Source organism: Balaenoptera borealis (genome assembly GCF_965194805.1).
Source record: "Balaenoptera borealis genome assembly, chromosome: 8".
NCBI classification, from domain to species: domain Eukaryota; kingdom Metazoa; phylum Chordata; class Mammalia; order Artiodactyla; family Balaenopteridae; genus Balaenoptera; species Balaenoptera borealis.
The window spans coordinates 63,143,035-63,165,683 of NC_138865.1; the positions used below are offsets into that span (position 1 = coordinate 63,143,035).

At 36.1% G+C, this 22,649-nt stretch overlaps 1 protein-coding gene across 1 annotated transcript in view; it reads left to right on the plus strand.

The window, feature by feature from the left end:
• The window catches only part of PTPRD (protein tyrosine phosphatase receptor type D), a 2,142,992-nt gene that overhangs the window by 786,167 nt on the left and 1,334,176 nt on the right, over positions 1–22,649 (plus strand). Inside the window, exon 6 of the mRNA XM_082404325.1 lies at positions 21,254–21,292. The gene's annotated coding sequence lies outside the window, so the exon portion shown is untranslated. The remainder of the gene's footprint in view (positions 1–21,253; positions 21,293–22,649) is intronic.

The window sequence follows — 22,649 nt, forward strand, 5'->3', positions numbered from 1 at the left end:
CTCTGTGGTCCCTGATTTGCTCGTCTCTAAAATGAAGGTCACAGACTGCCTCTTACGTCCTTTAATGTTGTTCCATGGCACCATTTAAGCCTGCTAATGAATTACTTAAATATTGAAGTCCACATTAAGCCTTACGGAAAAGCATAACTGGCAAGATTTTTCTCTCAGTTACTTGTGCTAATAGGGGCCAAAGTGGTATGGGTATTTTAAATTCACAGATAATCCCCAAACTTCAATTTAGCTAAGTGTTCCAACCTCCTCTCCTGGCAAACTATTTACAGGGGATTCAAACAATTAGCACACATTGGCATGAGATTTATCTCCTTTGTAATTCCTGCCTTCCTTAATGCCTTCCTACCAGAATATTTTAATATCTAAATTTCCAAAAATAGAAATGAAGAATAAATCAAGAATAGCTGTTGCATAGTCTTCTAATGGTTATGTTGCAAAAATATTCCAACACTGTTATTATTCATAATAATTTATCAAGGGCTTATCTTATGCCAGGTGCTTTACAAGTCATTTAAATCTCATAATCACTTTTTTAGGTAGTATATTGGTTTCCTAGGACTACCATAACCAGGTACCACAAACTGAGTGGCTTAAACAACAGAAATTTATTGTCTCACAGTTCTGGAGGCTAGAAGTCTGAAATCAAGGTGTCAGCAGGGCTGGTTCCTTCTGAGGGCTGTGGTGGGGAATTAATTTCATGCCTTTTTCTTAGCTTCAGTTTTTTTTTTTTTCTTGGCAATTTTGGCACTCCTTGACTTGCAGATGTGTTATTCCAATCTCCGCCTTCATCCTCATGTAATGTTCTTTCTGGGTGTCTTTTTACGTGGTGTTCTTTTCATAAGGACATGAGTCATGTTGGATTAGGGGCCCATCCTAATTCAATATAATTTCATTTTGGCTTGATTATTTCTATAAAAGACCCTATTTCCAAATACAGTTACATTCTGAGGTACTGGGGTTTAATACTTTAATTCAATTCATTAGAGGTAGGTGGTACTCCCATTTTACAGATGAGTTAAGTAAGGTTACAATGTTGAGTTAATTTTCCTAAAGTCATAAAGCTAGTCAATGGCAGACCTGGGATTCACATCCACATTTGATGACTTCATTCATAATTTAGCTAATAATCTTGGTATTCAAAAAGAAAACAGGCTGTATCAGTGTCCCAGGACTAAGAATACTGAACATAAACTTTCTGGTAACTTTAGTGATGTAGAGGATTCATCAACACTGACCAACATCGAGGTTTCATTGGTGGCACCAGGGCTATATCTGTGTTTGTCAAAACTGATCCTTCAGTTCTCCAAGCCTGGGCAGGGGTTTAAAAAAATTCGGAATCTCAAGTCATCTTGAAGGAGCTCTATATACATAATAACCCTGAGAAGTTTTATATTCAAGTATGGCTGCAGGAGAGTGACAAAGATCATTCCACAGTTATATGAAGAGTTGCATTAGAAGATCAAAATTAACCAGCTTCGTATTTCCAGTTCTTTTCCCCAATTATGCTTTAATGTTTTTAAACAATTTGTGTTTGTGAAACTGACTGGCTGCCCGTTAATCTGTCTCTGCCTTGAGCACCTCTATTTAGTATCCCATACAGAAATGAATAAGGCAGAATCTTGGGCCTTTGGAGGAAGCAGATGGGCTTCAGGATGGGAGGGAGGATCTAAATTTGGAAACTGAGGTAAATAGGAAATTTTCCATTAGGTCATTGAGCCCCTGGAATATCTGGGTTCTTCCAATGAATAACCTTTATTATCCCAATAGTTTCATAAAAATGATACTTCCTCACAAGATATCCTGGCAGTGGTTGGAAATGTCACTTTTTCAAGATGCCTAATATTATGCTAAAGGGGGAATTACTTACATTAATAAACATAGATTTTTAAAAAAATACAATTCTCTGTGGGAAGTTAAAGGACATTAGCCATTTACAGTTTAATGAAATCTATAATGTTCACTCTGCTTTAAAGAACACTCCAACTGTTTACTGTGAAACAAGTGGAAATCTTGATGTAGGTCTGGGACAAAAAAAGGAATAAGTAATTCTCAGCAAAGAGAGTTTATGGTAGAGGCATCTTGGTTTGTGAATTCGTTAGCCAGGGAGTCTATTTTCCTTTGCATTGGTACTATAGACTAGAAGTTTAATCTGTTTATTTCCGGCCATATTTTGGTTTGCTTTAAAATTGAAGAAGAGCAAAAAGAGTTTTTTTTTCTGAGTGCCATTAACATTATTTTGTTTATGAGCATTTCAGTGATAGATACTTGGAATATACAATTGTTAGAATAAATTTAAACATCTAAATAATTATCACCTTTGATCACATTTAGGATATGTATTGGGGACGTGAATAAAGAAGTTGATATAATGGTAAAACCTTTGCAATTTGTATTAGTAATGGTTGATAAACCAGGGGTAATGTTAAGTAAAACAGATTTACATTAATCACACAAAAGTTAATGTTTTCAGTTGTTATCAGTTGAAATACTCTTTTCCAAAATCACATAGCTATTTCTTATGAAGTGCTGTATAAGTAATTTCACAAACATCAATTAACATATGAGCATCCCTTATTTTATTTAGGTACTAAGAAAAGATGACTGGTTATTTGAAGTGAGTTTGGCTGAATCCAACTTTAAGTGAATTCAACTTCTTTTTCTTTTCTTTTCTTTTTTTTCATTTCTTCCTTCCTTCCTTTCAGATGAAGGGGAACAGAGGCAGGAAGTGTTCCTAAGTGAGAGCTGTCCTAATTACTATACTCCTACCTTCTGTCTATGAGGTTTCCAAATGATCTGCTAGATTTTTAATATAAATCCGTTCCTGGGGCCTTCCTTCCTCAAAAAAAAAAAAAAAAAAAAAATTAGAACACACAAAACTGATTTATTATTAAAAAGGCATACTTCCTCCACTGACCCTGGGGTGTGTACACTCTGTGGATTTTATATAGAATATTGTCTTGTTATGGAGTCTTGAATTAAGACTGTTAAACAATGATTGATCTGATAATAATAAATATTTGATGATGCCATCCAGTTTTGTATTATATTCACTGCTGTTAGGGTTTAGGGGATCAATAAATAATACCCTGTTCTTCCCCTCCTGAGCTGAGAATCAATTCGGAATTAAGACCCAGGAGGCAGAGAAATAGAGGTCAAATAGCCAGTTTTATTCTAAAGATGATGGGAAAATGTATTTTTAAAAGTTTAGGCAAATAACTTAATACCCCATCACTGATTTAAGCAGACTTTCCAACTTAGGTATTGGCACAGCTGAACAAGTGAAGGCATTCCTGGTAGGACCGAGTTGTCCCCTCTAAGCTTATCACATGAAATCAAAGAAATTGACTGAGATGTGAGGACCAACAAGCACTGAGAGAAGCTACAGCCCACAGGGGGCTGAGCTAGATGTGCTCAATACCTTCTGACAACCTTTGGCATGAGAGGAGTTGGGAGAAGGCCAGGTGGCTTGCTCTAATGGATACCCTCACGAAAACGAAGGAAGATTTTTACCCAACATCCTCCATCTAGGGTTCTCTCAACTTGTTGGGCTTCCTGACACTACTAATTTCCCCCATCTCAAATTATTGCCAGCCATGTTTTTAATTATAGATTAAAATATTACACAATAAATATCAGTGTGCAATCATATAATGTTTCTGACATAGATAGCCTCAAATATAGACAGTATAATTCTTCCATTATTAAATTCCCAGAGATTGACTAAAGTTCCCTAATTGCATCACCTTGTGATGTAAAACTCCAAGTAAATCAAAAGCCAAAATTCTTAATCTAAAATCCAAAATGAATTTGTTTGCTTAGCCAGCGAGTCAGTGGTAACTGCTCTGATTTCTGAGTAGTGCAGGTGACCTCAGCAGCTGTCATTAAATAAAATTGCTTCTAGTTCTTTCAGCACTTCATATATACTCCTCCACACTCAGGTAACCACCATCCTGATTTTCTCTGTAGTTTTTATTGAGTTCATATCCCTCGCAGTTAGTTTTGCATGTTTTCGAACTTTAAACACATCAAATCATGCTGGCCATAATATTCTTTTTTCTTTTGCTACCATTGGTTCTGAATCATCTACATTAATGCACGTAGCCAGAGTTCATTGATAGCTTATACCACAATTTATTACTTCCAATGGATCATTGTCCCTTTTTTATTGTTCCTGATACAAAGAACAGTGCTGATGTGAATGAACATTCATGGAAATATTCAAGGATTCCTTTAGTGTGCATTCTCAGTTTTTAAAAACTACAGTGAGTGAGTAGATGATTATAGCACAGTCTTTATATTTACCAAATTTAGAAAACATGAGACCTATATCCTATAGCAGTGAATCAGATATTTAGTGGTGACTGGTGGAAGGAAGGTATTACACGAAAATCTTACTTCAATCAGACTTGCTAAGATGTCAGTCAGCTCTCTGGTTTCCAAAACCTGTGAACTCCTACAGGATCACTTCTGTCATTAACCTAATCATGGCACTACATTGACCATGGAGGAAATCTACCTGCACATACGATCCTTTCCCAGAGAGTGTCATTTGAAATTTTCCAGCCATCTTGCTAAGTTTACAATCTTGTAAAGATGGCAGACTCACTCATTAGGTATAAACTGAGGTGACTTTCTTTCCCAAATGATATATTCAAAACCTTTTAATTTCCATTTCTTATTTGAGCCCTGGATCTCTGGAGCCCTGATGCTGTAATGAATTTTGTTTCTGTCTTATGACATAGCTCACACACTTTCTTGTGAGCAGGAATACTGTTTTGTCCTGTGTGCCAAATGCTACCCCTAACTCTAGATATGGAAATACTTAAGCCTATGTAACATGCTTTCTTGGGAGAGTTCATTGTTTAACCTCACATGTGTTTCATCTGGAAAATCAGCTTGATCTGAAACTATTGATAGTCCTGAAGCTTGTATTCCCAGGTTGGTCAGGTGAGGCCCGATACCTCTGTCAGGAACTACTCCCTGGAGTGGTCCCTCCCTTTTTTCCAAGCCTTGATAAAACATCTACACCTTTAGAAACATCAGAAACCTCTTTATTTCTGTAATACTTTTCTCTGTAGCAATGGAGATGTCGCTCATGTTCAATTTCCTGCTGCTGTTCTTTTACAGGTTTGTAGGAGGCTCAGCTGAGTTTTTAACTGTTCAACTTTTCTAATGCATCTAGAACTGGTACTGTTTGCAGTTTCAGAATATTCCGTTTCTTTGTTCTTCCACTTTGCTTTGTGGTCCAGGCATTTGTTTTGGCAGTATACTTCTCTAGATTATGTCTTATGACAGTTAAAAAAAGAAATGAGTACTGCATCTGTCAAAAGGAAGTACTTTTCGAACACATCTTGTATAACTTCATCTCCTAACATTGAATAGTCTTGCCCAGGATATAAACTCCTGCTGAGTATGTAATTCAGACCTGGACTCAATACATTACTCCTGTCTCACCACACCATATGCAAAGGCATTGTGGAGGTGACGGAACACAGTGAATTTTAGAAATGGGAAAAAAGGTCCATATGCTAGAGTACAAAGATGGGAAAGAAATTGAGGTTATAAAGGTAGGCAAAGGGCCAGACCATGTAAGGTCACATATACTGTGGTAAGGATTATGAGCAATAAAAGGGATACTCTGCTCTTGCGTTTAGAATCTTCAGGAAGTTTGTGCAGGAGAATGAAACAGCTAAAACCTTCTGAGAAGTGTTGTGATATGTTAAATGAGTAAAAATCATGGCGGTACTGCTGAAGGAAATAGTAATTTGTCCTGGTATATACAAATAGTTATTTGTCCTGGAAATTAAAAGAATGACCTCTAGCTAAAGGGTTTCCCTTTTTAGTGGGCTGAGTTACATCATCTTGCTGTCTGTGTGCATTCTCCATGACCATATAGCTTTTTATCCAGAGATTGTCCAGGAGGCTAGATTCAGCCAAAACTATTTGGGTAGTGATGGTGATTGAAGAAAGAGAAATGGAATGGAGTGATGTTTTCCAAATTCTGATCTCATTTTGTGAGTCATTTTGTGGAAGAAATAGAAAGGAATTTTTTTTTTTTTTTTTTTTTGCTCTACTTCTCTCTCCAGGTGGGATTGATTTTAGTTCTAGGAAACAGCTCATGAACAAAAGTAATAGAATTACTGAATTAATCCTTAAAAAAAGTTTATATTTAGCATAGCACAAGACATAAAGCTGTTTTATTCCCACGCTGCATCTAAGACATAGCCACTCAATCTATAGCTAGTTAACATAATTATTGAAGAAAAAGTACAGATATGATGAACTTTGGTTCCTTCCCAATGTCTGCAATTTAGTCTGAGTCTACAGTTGGCCCTTGAACAATGAGGGACTTAAGGCACCAAACCCCAGTCTGAAAGCTGCCTGTAACTTTGCAGTAGGTCCTTCCTATATACCGTTCCGCATCTGCGGATTCAGCCAACCATGTGGGTCGTGTAGTAAGTAGTTAGTGAAAAAGATGCATGTAAGTGGACCCCTACAGTTCAAACCCGTGTTGTTCCAGGATCAACTGTACTTTATTTTGGTTAAATAGTTCCATATTTTAATTTATAAGAATTAAGTATTTTTCATGTTAACTATGTTTTACCAATCCACTTGTCTTTGGACATTAAAAAACGTTTTAATCAAAACCATTTATTTATTCTACATAGCTATTATTTAGCTTGTTATCATGGGAATCAGCTTCAAAGGAATTTTCTTTAATTGATTTCTGATATATTGATAATGTGCCAGTGCTGCATTGAAACTACATGCAAATGATATTTTCAAGCATATATTTACAGTTTCCAAATTTTTGGTTATTAAAGTTGCTGGAGATCTCACATAAAAGCTGTATGATGAATTAATCATGTTCCAGTTTATAGTGTTAATAGTAGGTATTTATTGAGCACTTACTAATTGCCAAGCACTTCAGGCTATCATTTATTGATTAATTTACTCTTTAATCCTTTCATTCAACGTGCTGAATGACCGAATGGGTGTAAGGCATTATCTTTAGTTATTCAGTGAGTCAAATCAACAATGTCTCTGTTTTCAACATGTTAGGTCACAGTGGAAGACAGATTTTTATAAAACCTCTTTACAACAAAATAAAGTATTACCTAAGTATTGCAAGTGCTCAGAAGGAGAGGTACAGATGCTTCAAAAACAAAATAAAGAATTGACTGAGGGATGTCAGAGAAGGTGCTTCTCATTTAATTCTCAATGTGACTCAATGAGCTTGCACTCTGGTGCCAGACTGCCTGGGTAGGAAACAAGACTGCCATCATTGCTGTGTGACCTTGGGCAAGTTACTAAAACTTGCTGTGACTCAGTTTTGTTGTGTATAAATGGATATAAGGATAGTACCTTCTTAATTAGGTTGTAGTGAATATTAAATGTTTCAAGGAATAAATAACTTGCTCAGCGATAGTAAGATTAAGAGTTAAGATCCAAAACCCAGTCTGGCTGACGTCAGAATACAAGTTTTAATCACTGTGTGATTTTTGCCAGGTGATAGAGAGACTTTGAAGGGAAGCTCTGTTCTCTGTTTGGGTATCCAGTTGTAAGTTATAATGCTAGTCAACGTATTAATCTTTGATAAGGGAGAGGGGCACTGGTCATCTGACAAGGAGATACTTGTGCAGGCTTCGTCGTGGTGATGTTGCTGAAACTTGCTTTCTCTGTGACTTATTCCCATCTTTGGCATATGGTACAATATTTCATTTGTTACTTTTTATTAGGCCACTTGAGGAACAGTATGATAAAATGGTTAAGGACACAGACTGTGGACCTACACTGCTGGGGTTCAAATCCTGGCTTTGTTACTTACTAGCTGTGTGACCAGGAGTAGGTTGTTCATCTCCGTGCTTTTGTGTCCTTTCTATGAAATGGAGATGGTGATGATAACATGTACCTGCTAAGGCTATTTTAAGTCCCCAGTGAATTAATATGTGTAGCAGAGCAGGGCCTGGTCCATAGTGAGCCTTACATATGTGTCAAATAACAGACAAATAAAAATGTACCCCATTCTTTGATGAAAGTTCCATCATTTGGATGCAGTTATCATAAAATCTAGTTCCTGAAGTCACTCTTCAAAATAGTGGCAGCAGTTTGAAACCTGTGAAGCAGGATCACATTTCCTTGTTTTAAACTGCTTCTTACAATCCAGAACAACCTAATTCCCAAACTTAGGCATGGCAAAATAAAGCACATTAAGAAAGCAAAGCAAAATGCAGTTGTTGTTTCCTCTCTCAAGACTGGTGTGATGATTTCACTCATATGTGGAATCTATAAAAAACAAAAGAAACAAACAAAACAAAAACAAATTCATAGATACAGAGAACAGACTGATGGTTACCAAAGGGGAAGGGATTTAGGGGGTGTGGGCACGGTGAGATGGGTGAAGGTATGGTGATGGATGGTAACGAGACTTGTAGTGGTGATCATTCTGTAGTGTATACAGATCTTGAACTATAATGCTGTGTACCTTAAACTTATATAATATTAAAATGATTGGTCTGATATCTTTCTACATTTTTTAAAATCTACCATGAACAAGGAAAAATCACAGCAAATAGAACTGATTCTGTTTACAGAACCAGCTATTCCAACAGGAACTAAAAAATTATCTCCTCGGGGATCACTCAAGAAAACAGTACGTTTATGTTGGAAATGTATTCTTTGAAACAATTTCCATGCTTCATCACCTGCCATCTGAGTCACCATGAACACCAACTAACTGAAAATTGTTTGTAGCTCATTTAGGTATTTATGAATCACTTTGTATAACACTATCTACAGGACTAGCTGTGAACACCAAGAACTTCAGTGACTTTTCTCCATGTATCTAGTTTCCCCAAACACCTGCTTTTATACTTTATTATGTAGAAATAAAGAGCATTCTGTTTCCAAGAAACTACTCCACATAGGGGTAAAAAAAGGGATATTTGTTTTCAAAATGTATTCTCAATTAAATATGTAAAACAAATAAACACACTAATAGGGTTTTCCATATTATTCTTTTATTTATTTGTTTATTTTTTCATATTATTCTTTTATAAAGCATGATTTCAAGCAGGTGGAATCCACTCTGGAGATCCAAATATGAGGCTTTAACAGGTCTCTAGGTGCTATAGAGACATGCAGGAGCAGATCAGCCAGCCGGCAGAAAGATGAAAAACTAGCAGGAGATGGAGTCTCCTAGTGAAACTTGCCATACAAATAAAAGCTTAAGGGATTTATTATGGCATCTTCACCAATTAGAATTAAACACAGGGTAGGGGCTGGCAAGTAGAGTAGATCATTAGAGTATTTGGTAATGAAGAAACAGACTGGGAACAACGGGATACAAAACGTGTCAGAATCAGAGATTTAGGTCCCAGAAAATGGTATTTCTGACTTAGTGCTTCAGCAGAGCTTAAATAACCAAGAATCAGCTTATCTGCAGAATTATTAAACTTGGGAACTTCTTCTGAGTCTGATGGGGATGAAGGATCTTGTTATGAGACATTTCTAACTGGTTCTACCCATCCTTCTAGGTTAGAAAGTGTGATAGGGTTTCTGTAGTTGTTACCATGAGGGGACTTGTTTGGAGAGGTTACCTCTCTCCCATGGTGTTTGTTGTTTCTAGGTATTTGTTGATTTCCCCTTTGATTTCTTCAATGATCACTTCGTTATTAAGTAGTGTATTGTGTAGCCTCCATGTGTTTGTATTTTTTACACATCTTTTCCTGTAATTGATATCTAGTCTCATAGCGTTGTGGTCGGAAAAGATACTTGATACGATTTCAATTTTCTTAAATTTACCAAGGCTTGATTTGTGACCCAAGATATGATCTATCCTGGAGAATGTTCCATGCGCACTTGAGAAAAATGTGTATTCTGTTGTTTTTGGGTGGAATGTCCTATAAATATCAATTAAGTCCATCTTGTTTAATGTATCATTTAAAGCTTGTGTTTCCTTATTTATTTTCATTTTGGATGATCTGTCCATTGGTGAAAGTGGGGTGTTAAAGTCCCCTACTATGATTGCGTTGCTGTCGATTTCCCTTTTTATGGCTGTTAGTATTTGCCTTATGTATTGAGGTGCTCCTATGTTGGGTGCATAAATATTTACAATTGTTATACCTTCCTCTTGGATCGATCTCTTGATCATTATATAGTGTCCTTCTTTGTCTCTTGTAATAGTCTTTATTTTAAAGTCTATTTTGTCTGATATGAGAATTGCTACTCCAGCTTTCTTTTGATTTCCATTTGCATGGAATATCTTTTTCCATCCCCTCACTTTCAGTCTGTATGTGTCTCTAGGTCTGAAGTGGGTCTCTTGTAGACAGCATATATATGGGTCTTGTTTTTGTATCCATTCAGCCAGCCTGTGTCTTTTGGTGGGAGCATTTAATCCATTTACATTCAAGGTAATTATCGATATGTATGTTCCTATTCCCATTTTCTTAAATGTTTTGGGTTTGTTATTGTAGGTGTTTTCCTTCTCTTGTGTTTCTTGCCTAGAGAAGTTCCTTTAGCATTTGTTGTAAAGCTGGTTTGGTGGTGCTGAACTCTCTCAGCTTTTGCTTGTCTGTAAAGGTTTTAATTTTTCCATCACATCTGAATGAGATCCTTGCTGGGTAGAGTAATCTTGGTTGTAGGTTTTTCTCCTTCATCACTTTAAGTATATCCTGCCACTCCCTTCTGGCTTGCAGAGTTTCTGCTGAAAGATCAGATGTTAACCTTATGGGGATTCCCTTGTGTGTTATTTGTTGTTTTTCCCTTGCTGCTTTTAATATGTTTTCCTTATATTTAATTTTTGATAGTTTGATTAATATGTGTCTTGGCATGTTTCTCCTTGGATTTATCCTGTATGGGACTCTCTATGCTTCCAGGACTTGATTAACTATTTCCTTTCCCATATTAGGGAAGTTTTCAACTATAATCTCTTCAAATATTTTCTCAGTCCCTTTCTTTTTCTCTTCTTTTTCTGGGACCCCTATAATTCGAATGTTGGTGCATTTAATATTGTCCCAGATGTCTCTGAGACTGTCCTCAGTTCTTTTCATTCTTTTTTCTTTATTCTGCTCTGCAGTAGTTATTTCTACTATTTTATCTCCAGGTCACTTATCCGTTCTTCTGCCTCAGTTATTCTGCTATTGATCCCTTCTAGAGAATTTTTAATTTCATTGATTGTGTTGTTCATCATTGTTTGTTTCCTCTTTAGTTCTTCTAGGTCCTTGTTAAACGTTTCTTGTATTTTCTCTATTCTATTTCCAAGATTTTGGATCATCCTTACTATCATTATTCTGAATTCTTTTTCAGGTAGACTACCTATTTCCTCTTCATTTGTTAAGTCTGGTGTGTTTTGACCCTGCTCCTTCATCTGCTGTGTGTTTTTCTGTCGTCTCATTTTGCTTATCTTACTGTGTTTGGGGTCTCCTTTTCACAGGCTGCAGGTTCGTAGTTCCCGTTGTTTTTGGTGTCCGTCCCCAGTGGCTAAGGTTGGTTCAGTGGGTTGTGTAGGCTTCCTGGTGGAGGGGACTAGTGCCTGTGTTCTGGTGGATGAGGCTGGATCTTGTCTTTCTGGTGGGCTGGTCCATATCTGGTGGTGTGTTTTGGGGTGTCTGTGGCCTTATTATGATTTTAGGCAGCCTCCCTGCTAATGGATGGGGCTGTGTTCCTGTCTTGCTAGTTATTTGGCATAGGGTGTCCAGCACTGTAGCTTGCTGGTCATTGAGTGAAGCTGGATCTTGGCGTTGAGATGGATCTCTGGGAGATTTTTGCCGTTTGATATTACGTGGAGCTTGGAGGTCTCTTGTGGACTAGTGTCCTGAAGTTGGCTCTCCCACCTCAGAGGCACAGCCCTGATGCCTGGCTGGAGCACCAAGAGCCTTTCATCCACACAGCTTAGAATAAAAGGGAGAAAAAATAGAAAGAAAGAAAGAAAGAGGATAAAATAAAATAAAATAAAGTTATTAAAATAAAAAATAATTATTAAGGAAAAATTTTAAAAAGTAAAAAAGAAAGAAAGAAAAAAAAAACGGACGGACAGAACCCTGGGACAAATGGTGAAAGCAAAGTTATATAGACAAAAATCACATAGACAAAATCACACACAGAAGCATACACATACACACTCACAAAAAGAGGAAAAGGGGAAAAAATAATATATCTTTGCTCCCGAAGTCCACCTCCTCAATTTGGGATGATTCGTTGTCTAGTCAGGTGTTCCACAGATGCAGGTACATCACGTTGACTGTGGAGATTTAATCCGCTGCTTCTGAGGCTGCTGGGAGAAATTTCCCTTTCTCTTCTTTGTTTGCACAGCTCCCGGGGTTCAGCTTTGGATTTGGACCCGCCTCTGTGTGTAGGTCGCCTGAGGGTGTCTGTTCTTCACTCAGGACGGGGTTAAAGGAGCAGCTGCTTCGGGGGCTCTGGCTCACTCAAGCGGGGGGGTGGGGGTGGGGGAGGGAGCGGTACGGAGGAGGCGGGGCGAGCCTGTGGCGGCAGAGGCCGGCGTGACGTTGCAACAACCTGAGGCGCGCCTTGCGTTCTCCCGGGGAAGTTGTTCCTGGGTCACGGGACCCTGGCAGTGGCGGGCTGCATAGGCTCCCGGGAAGGGAGGTGTGGAGAGTGACCTGTGCTCGCACACAGGCTTCTTGGTGGCGGCAGCAGCAGCCTTAGCGTCTCATGCCCATCTCTGGGGTCCACGCTGATAGTCGCGGCTTGCGCCAGTCTCTGGAGCTCCTTTAAGCGGCGCTCTGAATCCCCTCTCCTCGCGCACCAGGAAACAAAGAGGCAAGAAAAAGTCTCTTACCTCTTCGGCAGCTCCAGACTTTTTCCCGGACTCCCTCCCGGCTAGCTGTGGTGCACTAACCCCTTCAGGCTGTGTTCACGCCGCCAACCCCAGCCCTCTCCCTGCATCCGACCAAAGCCCGAGCCTCAGCTCCCAGCCCCCGCCCGCCCCGGCGGGTGAGCAGACAAGCCTCTCTGGCTGGTGAGTGCTGGTCCGCAACGCTCCTCTGTGCGGGAATCTCTCCGCTTTGCCCTCTGCACCCCTGTTGCTGCGCTCTCCTCCGTGGCTCCGAAGCTTCCCCGCTCCACCACCCCCAGTCTCCGCCCGCGAAGGGGCTTCCTAGTGTGTGGAAACCTTTCCTCCTTCACAGCTCCCTCCCACTGGTGCAGGTACCGTCCCTATTCTTTTGTCTCGGTTTTTTATTTTTTCTTTTGCCCTACCCAGGTACGTGGGGAGTTTCTTGCCTTTTGGGAAGTCTGAGGTCTTCTGCCAGCGTTCAGTAGGTGTTCTGTAGGAGTTACTCCACATGTAGATGTATTTCTGATGTATCCGTCGGGAGGAAGGTGATCTCCGCGTCTTACTCTTCCGCCATCTTGAAGCTCCTCTTTTCTAATTATTAATTTGACTATTCATACATTAGCCTGTGTTTTTTCTTCTTGGATAAAAGTTCCAGGCAAAACTGAGACCTAAAGAGAACTCATCAAACCCACTCTTAATTGTTGGCAAGGCAATTTAGTCAGTCAGAAGAATTCCAAAATATGTATTTATTTTATATAAATTAAGTTTTGAGTAAAAAGCACTAAGACTTGGGGGTTGGGATAGCATATGTGTTGTATTAATCTCTTCTTCCACTTAAAGGTCATGACTTTGGATAGGGAAGGTGATATGGACGGTGAGCAGCTGACTACACAGATGGTATTGAAAAATAGATCATTGTTTATGGTACCTAAAAACAAATGGGCTCTTAGGAAGGTCAGACTGCATCTCAGATCCAGGTTTATCTATACTTATGAACCCTCACTCAGGCAAAAGAACTATCTTAAGCATCTTCATAGAAATAACACTTATTATAACAATCCTATGACAATTGCATATGAAAATCTCTGTTTATAGGTAAGTAAACTGCAGGTTAGGTTAGATCTAAATTAATAAAACTCAAAAGCAGTAGAGTCAAAACACAAACTCTGTTTGGTGTCAGTGCCCTTAGCCTTATAACGTGGCTCCTTTCCTCTGACAGAGCTGAAGTATGCATTTGGCAGGTGACTTGCCATTTACATAAAACAATTTTATTCATTTGTGCGTTTACTTTTTTCATTCATACTTACTTATTCATTTAACAAAACGCTCTGAGGATCTGTGAGCCTGAGACTGTGCAGAGAGGATGGAAAGTTAAACGTGGGAACAGAGTGTTCTAAAGGGCTTAACTGAAAGAAAAAGATAACTTTTTACAATAAGAGTATACAAAATGGACACCATTTGGAATAATTGGAATGGCATAGACAAAAGTACTATTATGCTCAGTAATTATCAGAAAAAAACTAAAGAAAGATAGTAACAATATAATTGATTTTGTGTCTCTGTATAGTTGTATAATGAGTATTTATAACATAAAAAGGATACTTGAAATTTCAGCAATGTAGTTGAATATAAACCCACAAGTACCAGTGAAAATTACTTGACATATATACCTTGAACAAAAGAAGCTAATAAAAGGAGTGAAAATAGTTGATGCTTTTAAGGGACACATCCAAATGGTGGAAACCCAGTAGTCTAAATATGAAAGCTCTGTGTTACATACTTACTTGGAAAGAAAAGGAGAAACAAGTACAGTTTCCTTAGAAGTTGGGCAGATATTTTTAAAGCAGACTAAGAATATGGGTGAGGCTCCCTGATGACCTAAAATTTTGAACATAACTTATACGTAAACAAGAGCTACCTTTCCTTGACTCCATCACCACCCTCCAACCTTTATTCTGCCCTTTTTCCTCCCTTTTTCAGCAAAATTCAAAAGAGAAAATCTTATATTCGATGAACTATATTTCTTTGTTACCATTTATCACTCAAAGTGTTCAACTTTTAATCTCAATCTTCTGCTTAAATGTCTCTTACTAAAGGCAATAGTGAAGGCCAAAATTTTGTTGTCATCATCTTGGAACACTCTGAAGAACATTTTGCATTGCTGACGCCATTTGTTCTTGGCTCCTTCCTCCTTCAAACTTGAGAAATGTCTATCAAGTTTCTCAACCAATTTTGCTTATTACATTTTTGCTGCCTATTCCAGTAATGTTGATGTTCCCCTAAGTATCCATTATTGATCATCACTTTTGTGTCCTCCTTTTCTCCCATGCTTCATTTATCACTAAAACACTGATAAATCCCAAATCTATAGCTCCAGTTTATAACTTTCTCCTGAACTCCAGATCTGCATGTCCAGTAGATTATTAGAACTACCCACAAAGAGATGCTACAGGATTCTAAAACTCATTTAAAATTTTACTTTTCATATTTCTCTACTACCTCCTCAGATTGCTTTGTGTTAGTTAAGGTCATCAGAACCCTACTCCAAAATTTTCTCTGCCTTATCTTCAAATTGCTCACTAACGATAAAAGCCTTGCTGTTATCAAGCCCTTCAAATCTGATCTTAAACCATGTCTTCAAATATTGGTCATATCTCTTTCCACCACACGCTCAGACCCTAGCTACATAGAATGCATTGCCATCCATGTTGTTGCATAAGCTACTTTTCCCTATTGGAATATGTATTCACCCCAGTTAAATCCGCCGTTGACTCTCCCTGGATGCACTTGCCACTCTGACTAGTGATTTGACAGCCTATATATTTACTTTAACATGCATTTCTTTCTACTAAAATTATTTGTTGTTCTTTTGAGAAAAGTCAGTGTAAATGCTGGGACATTTCTATTAATTTCAAACAGAACTTAGATGTAGTATTAGGGATAAAATGGAACTACTTCACAAGAACAGTTTCTATTGAACAGAAGGATATAAAAATTAGAAATTTGTATGTATTTCTTAATGTAGCCTAACATATAGAATTTTTTTTAAAAGATGGAACTAAAAGGAAGAAAAGACAAACTTAAAATCATGGTGGGTGGGTGTGTACAACATGAATCTTCCAGTATCTGAATGAACAACATGATTAACATGTTTAATATAATTTATGTATATAGAACAATGCACTTAAGTGCAGAATGTATATCATTTTCAAGGATACACAGAACATTTATAAAAATTGATCAGATGCTGAATCATAAAGGAAATTTCAATATATTATAGAGGATTGGCATCATGTTGAGTTAAGTGCTTTGTGCACAAGTTATTTGAATCAGAAAATCTCCAGATATTAGGAAAATTAAAATATACATTTTTGGAATACTTCTTCAGTAAAAAATCAACTTTAACATACTTAGAAATGAATAAAAATTAAACTGCTGTATTAAAAAAACTAAAACCAATGTTAGGGTGAAGTGTACTTCAAATACACATATCAGAAAAGAATAAGGCAGAAAATCGATTATAAGCATCCATCTCAAGAAACTGAGGGAAAACAGCACATTTGACCCAAAGACAGAAGGAGAGAAATAATAAAAATCAGGAGGTAATAGCATGAAAAATATTGTACATTGTACCAAACATACAATAGAGAGGATTAACAAAACTAAAATTGGTTCTTTGAATAAACTAATAAAAGTGGTAGATATTGATGTTACTGACCAAGTTAAAAAAAGAGAGGTGTCAAGAATAATATCAGGAATAGAGGTTTCTACAAATCCTGAAGATACGAAAAAGATGTTGAAAGGATGTTGGAATAACTTTTTTAAAAAATAAAATTTTGCATAAAGTAAATTTCTAGTTAAAATATAACTTAACAAAACTGATGTGAGAAAGAATAAGACAATCTAAATAATTACATACCTATTAGTGAGATGAATAATAAAAATTCCTGTTTAACTAAAACTCGTAATAAATTGAAAATAGAGGGAATCTTTCTCATTATGATAAGGAATATCTACCAAACACCTACAACAATAGTGGACTTAATGGTAAGTTTCCCTTGAGATCAAGAGAAGGGTGCCCAGGAGCAGCTCTTCTGTTCATTGTTCTCGTAGTCCTAGTGAGTGCAGTGATTCAAAATGCATACACATTCATACACATGCCGATGTGCATACACCCAAGCATGCATACATACATGTATACAGGCACATTTTTAAAGTTCAAAGATTTAAGTGGAATATATGAAACCATTGTTTGTGTATAATGTGAGAGTGCAGATAGTAAATTGAAAAGAATACACAGGTCAATTAAGATTGCTCAATATAAAGTCAATAGAAAGTCAATTGCATTTCTACATACAAGTGATAAATAGAAAATAGAAATACCATGTTTAATAATATAAAAATATCAAATAGAAATGAATTTATTGGAAGGTGTGAAACCTCTATATAGAAAATTGTGCATTTTTGTGAAATAACACAAAATTAAAAGGCAGTCCATGGAATGGGAGAAAATGTTTGCAAATTATATATCTGATAAGGGATTAATATCCAGAATATAAAAAGAATAGTGAGAACTCAACAGTAAACAGATAACCCGACTAAAAATAAACAAAGGATTAGAGTAGACATTTCTCCAAGGAAGATAGACAAATGGCCAATAGCCAAATGAAAAATTGTTCACCATCGTTAGTCATTGGGGAAATGCAAATCAAAACCACAATGAGATACTATCACACTCACTGGCTATAATGGCCATATTTTTTAAGAGTGGAAAGTGACAAGTCTTGGCGAGGATATGGAGAAATTGTAACATTTATTCATTCCTGGTAGGAATGTAAAATGGCATACCCACTCTGGAATAGAGTTTGGCAGTTCCTCAAACAGTTAAACATAGAATTAACATATGACTCAGAAATTCTACTCCTACATATATGCCCAAGAGGACTAAAAACATATTTTCACACACAAAACCTGTCCACGGATGTTCATAGTGACATTATTCATAATTGACAAAAAAAGTGAAAATAAGCAAAATCTATTCTTTGCTGATGAATAGATTAAAAAAAGTACTGTGTCCACTCAGTGGAATATTATTCAGCCATAAAAAGGTAGGAAATACTGCTATGTGCTACAACATAGATGGACCTTGAAAACATTTTGCTAAGTGAAATAAGATAGACAAAAATGTCTACAAATTGTATGATTAATTTGTATGAATTGTCCAGAATAGGCAAATCCAGAGTGGCAGATTAGAGGTTGCCAGGGGAAGTGGATAAGGGAGAAATGGGATTGATCACTAATAGGTATAGGGTTTCCTTTTCAGATTTTGGAGATGTTCTGGAATTAATGGTGATGTTTATACAACATTGTGAACATAATACAAACCATTAAATTGTCCAGTTTGAAACAGTGAATTTTATGTTATGTGGATTATATTTTTTAAATATTCAATAAACTCTTAAGGAAAAGGTAGAGGGGCCTGCTCTTCTATCCACATCAAGTTGTGGTAAGATATGATATAGACACGTGTGATATAGACAAATAGTTAAATGGGATACATTGACATCTAGAAACACCCAAGTATCTATGGACACTTAATTTATAACAAAACTAGCATTGCAGAGCAGCGACAAAAGGAAGGTATTTTCAATAAATTTTATTGGGTCAATTTGGAAAATAATAACATTTTACCACAAATCACACAGAGCAAAACATTAATTTCGGGTAGGTTTTTGGATTAGATGTGAGAGGCAGAAGAATCATACAATAACAAACTTTCAGAAGAAGATAGAGAAGACTATGTATATATGATCACTTCGTATAATACATGGGCCACAAAAAGAAAGACAGAGATGGTTAAATTTGACTGCTATAAAAGTAAGAATTAAGTTGCAACAAGAGGCACGATAAGTAAGTAAAAGGGTGAGCTGTGGAGTGGGAAATACATTTCACCAAATACAACCAACAAAGGACTCATATCTAGAATATATAAAGCACTTCTACAAATTAATAAGGAGAAGACAACCTACATTAAATGGACAAGAAAATTGAAAAGTATCTCCTTAAATGAAAAAATATATATTTGTATGAATTATGTATATATATATATATATATATATATATGACAAATATATGAAAATGCACTAAAACACATTAATAAAGAAATGTCAATTAAAAGTATATACTACACAGTAAACTGATGGCTAAAGCTAAGCAGAATAAAAATATATTCTGGTGAATTTGTGCAACAATGGCAACTTTGATACACTATTCAGCAGTGTCTGCTAAAATAGAACATCTGTACTCTAGTAAATTACTTCTAGGAAATAGCCAAGACAAATATGTGTGCATGTATAGACGGATGCTTATAATAGAATTATTCATGATAACTAGAAAGTAGAAACAATCCATATCTGTCAGTAGAGGATTGAATATATAAATCACGTAATATTTATCCAATGGAATTCTATAGAGTAATGAAAAATAATTATAGTTACAAGCAACAAGATGAATGAATCTCACGTAAATGTTAAGGGAAAGAAACTAAATATACATGAAAATACAGTGTATGATTTCAATTATATAAAGTTCAAAACTAAGGCAAAACTATAGGATGAACAAAAAATCTGGAAACAGACAAATACATATATATAGTTTTTATATAATAGTTTATCGTGATTACAATACACAATATGTTCAATGACATTACATAACATGTCCAAAGGATTTTTCCTCTCTGGCAACACATAGTCAATATGCCATGCAAAATTATGATGAATACGTGACATTAGTGCTGCATTTCCACAGTCACGGCATATGCATCTGTGTTGCCTCAACTGGTTTGCACTTTATTCGAACCTGTGCTTTAGCGTAACCCACAAGAAGTAATCAAGTGAGTTTAAACTATATGTATTTACGTATGTATATGTGTGTATATACTGTGGGTGTATATGCCATTCATATATATAGTTTGTGTATGTATGTTGTGTATATACATGTGTGTATACACACACACACATACACACAAACGCACACAGTGACAGACCAAGCTGTGGGCCTCTATGTGTTAGTTGTGTTCTAGTTCTTGATCTGAGTGTTGATTACATGAGCATTCATTTTGTGATAATTTATTGAGCTATATACATTTGTACTTTTGCAAGTTTCTTGTGTGATTTATAACTCACAATAAAGAAATAACCTAAAATGTGAAAAGGAAAGAAAAATACCAAACATTTTCTATGGCTCTCATGAGAAGAACTAAAATCCAGAGACAGAGGCTTTGTACCTTTGAAGCCAGGCTCTCTCATAATACAACAAAATCCACTGCTTGCTCCTCTCAAGTGAACCACTGGTCTTCTCAAATGATTCTAAGCCCTAGAGAAAGAATTTTAATAGATTCATTCTGACCAATTTGTTACCAATTAGTGGTCCAGCATTATGTATGTAATTCTGGCCAGATAACCTAATTTGAATGCTGTGGCAATAAGACACAGACACATATTTATAGACACAGAAAACTGTATACACATAGTGTTAAATTTTCACATTTATTGTTATTCTTCATTCTCTTTTATAGAGATAGTTTTTTCAAACTTGTACAATATATAATTTCAAACTTAATTCCCAAGGTAAAAGGAAAAGGTGATAATCATATGTTTAAAAAAATAATCTCCTTTATTTTATAGTATAATGGTTAGAAGTTCAATATTTCTGCTCAAACACAGAGGCAGTCAGGCATATTTACAAAAGGCCTCACAGTTTGCCATTGCCTTTACACAAGACAACATTTATAAAACCTTTGCATCCCACAGCGGGTGCTAGGTCTTCTTTTGGGAATTTGTGCTGTTCAGATACTGCCTTTCATTTGAACTTCAAATACCTTAAAAACATAGAGGCTGCATTTTAATATAATTTGGAAATTAAAACCCTTTTATTTTTGTCATTATAATATCTTACATGGATTTACTTTTCAAAAATGAATTAAAGTCAAAACTAATGACTGTCTGATACCAACAAAGGCAGAAAAATGGTAAAACGTTTTTAAAAATGAAGCTTTGGTCTGCCTAGCTCACAAGAAAAATAAATGCATGTAATAAGTATTTGGAGATTTCAAGTATATTTAGTAATAGTCTACCTTCTTTTGAGAATCTAAAGAATTAACCTGAATAATTATGGTCACCTGAATAGTTGGAAACATATTTTCAAGATCTAGACTGTATTTTCTTTGTCTTTGTTTATTTAATGGCACAATATGAGACTAAATAAACACTACAATTTAAGTGAAAAACATATTTTCACCTAGAAAAATGGTTTCCTAAGATATTTTCATCAGTCTACAATATTTATAAATGTAATAATATTATAGAATTATAAAAAATTGTGTATCTATTTTTAAAACAAGAAAACTAAAGTAAGGTTTTTTCTCTCTATTTTTCTAATTAGGCTTGAACTCGTGGATCATCCAGTGACTTCAACATTCTGGTAAGACACTTTTTTTTTTTCTATAGTACTGTCAATATTTTCATTTCTTTTGCCACAAATTTTGGGAGGTTATCTTTCTTTTTATCTCAGGCTTAATCCTTTTTCTGATTTCTCCCCTCATTTCCATCCCCTGAGGTTGAATCTCCTAAAGCCAATAGTAGAAGGTCAATTACATCTTAACCCATATGGGATGATCTGTTAAGTCCAGATAGTTCTTGAAGATTCAACTTCATGGGGCAGGAGAATATTCCAAGGAGGGGTAGCATTTGTTTCTTAAGGAAACAAAAATCACCACCAAAACAGTCTGAGATAGGAAAAATAATTATTCAGGTAAGATGCAGAGAGTATCAATTTGAAATTTTTTCTTTTAAAATAGATCAAATGCAACAGCAAAATAAAAATCACAGAGGAGCTGAGTATGATAGCTGAATTTTTAAAAATATTTTCATTTCTACATTGTCGATATTATAGTTTACATATTATGGAACTAGAAATACACTGAATGCACTGCATTTTTCAACATGAAAACTCTTAAAATTTGTATGGTATTTGCCTGGTACATATATTATAGGCATGGGGAAGAGAGATTCTTTAGTTAAAAAGATGATTGGTTGAGGTAGAAGTTTTTCTATAAGTTGTATTTTCCCAAACATCAGCTTATATATTCATTTTACACTCCACCCAGTCTCTCTTTTTTCCCTCCAAATATTATAGAAATGTTGCTCACAATCAAATTCATGTATTGGTTTCCTACTATGTTCTGAATGTATGCAAGATTATAAAACATTGTTTATCTCATATTTTATCTTATTTAGTTTTTCTCAATAATGCTCTGGTTTGGATTCTTATTCTTGCATAATATGGGAGTCCACAACTTTTCTGATTTCTAGAGTCACCCTTTCTATAATACTCAGCCAAGAGTACTATGAAATTTTAACTAGATGCATTGCAGAAGTACAGTCTTATACATCATTCTTTACTAATAATCGGATATTGCCTAGGTTAGAATGGGAGGGTGGTGAGAGTTCCACGTGTCTTTGTTATTGTGTATGACCTGTTGCTCCCAAATTCTTCTCAGGGTTTCCAAACTAGTATCTTCTGGTCATCTTATCATGACTTTTCTGTGCTACTTCAGGCCATATCCAGTCTATACCTTCTGCCAAACAGTAACAAAGTTGACACTATTCATTCTCATGAGGATGAGGGTTAACCTCCTATCCCTTTAGCACTTTCTGCAAATAGAGAGCTTTGCTTAAGCATTTGATTTATTATGATGAAAACTGGGATACAGGATTTCATAATCTCAATGTTTCCTGGATTTTTCCCCATCCTAAACCTTCTCTTAGTTGCGTATGTA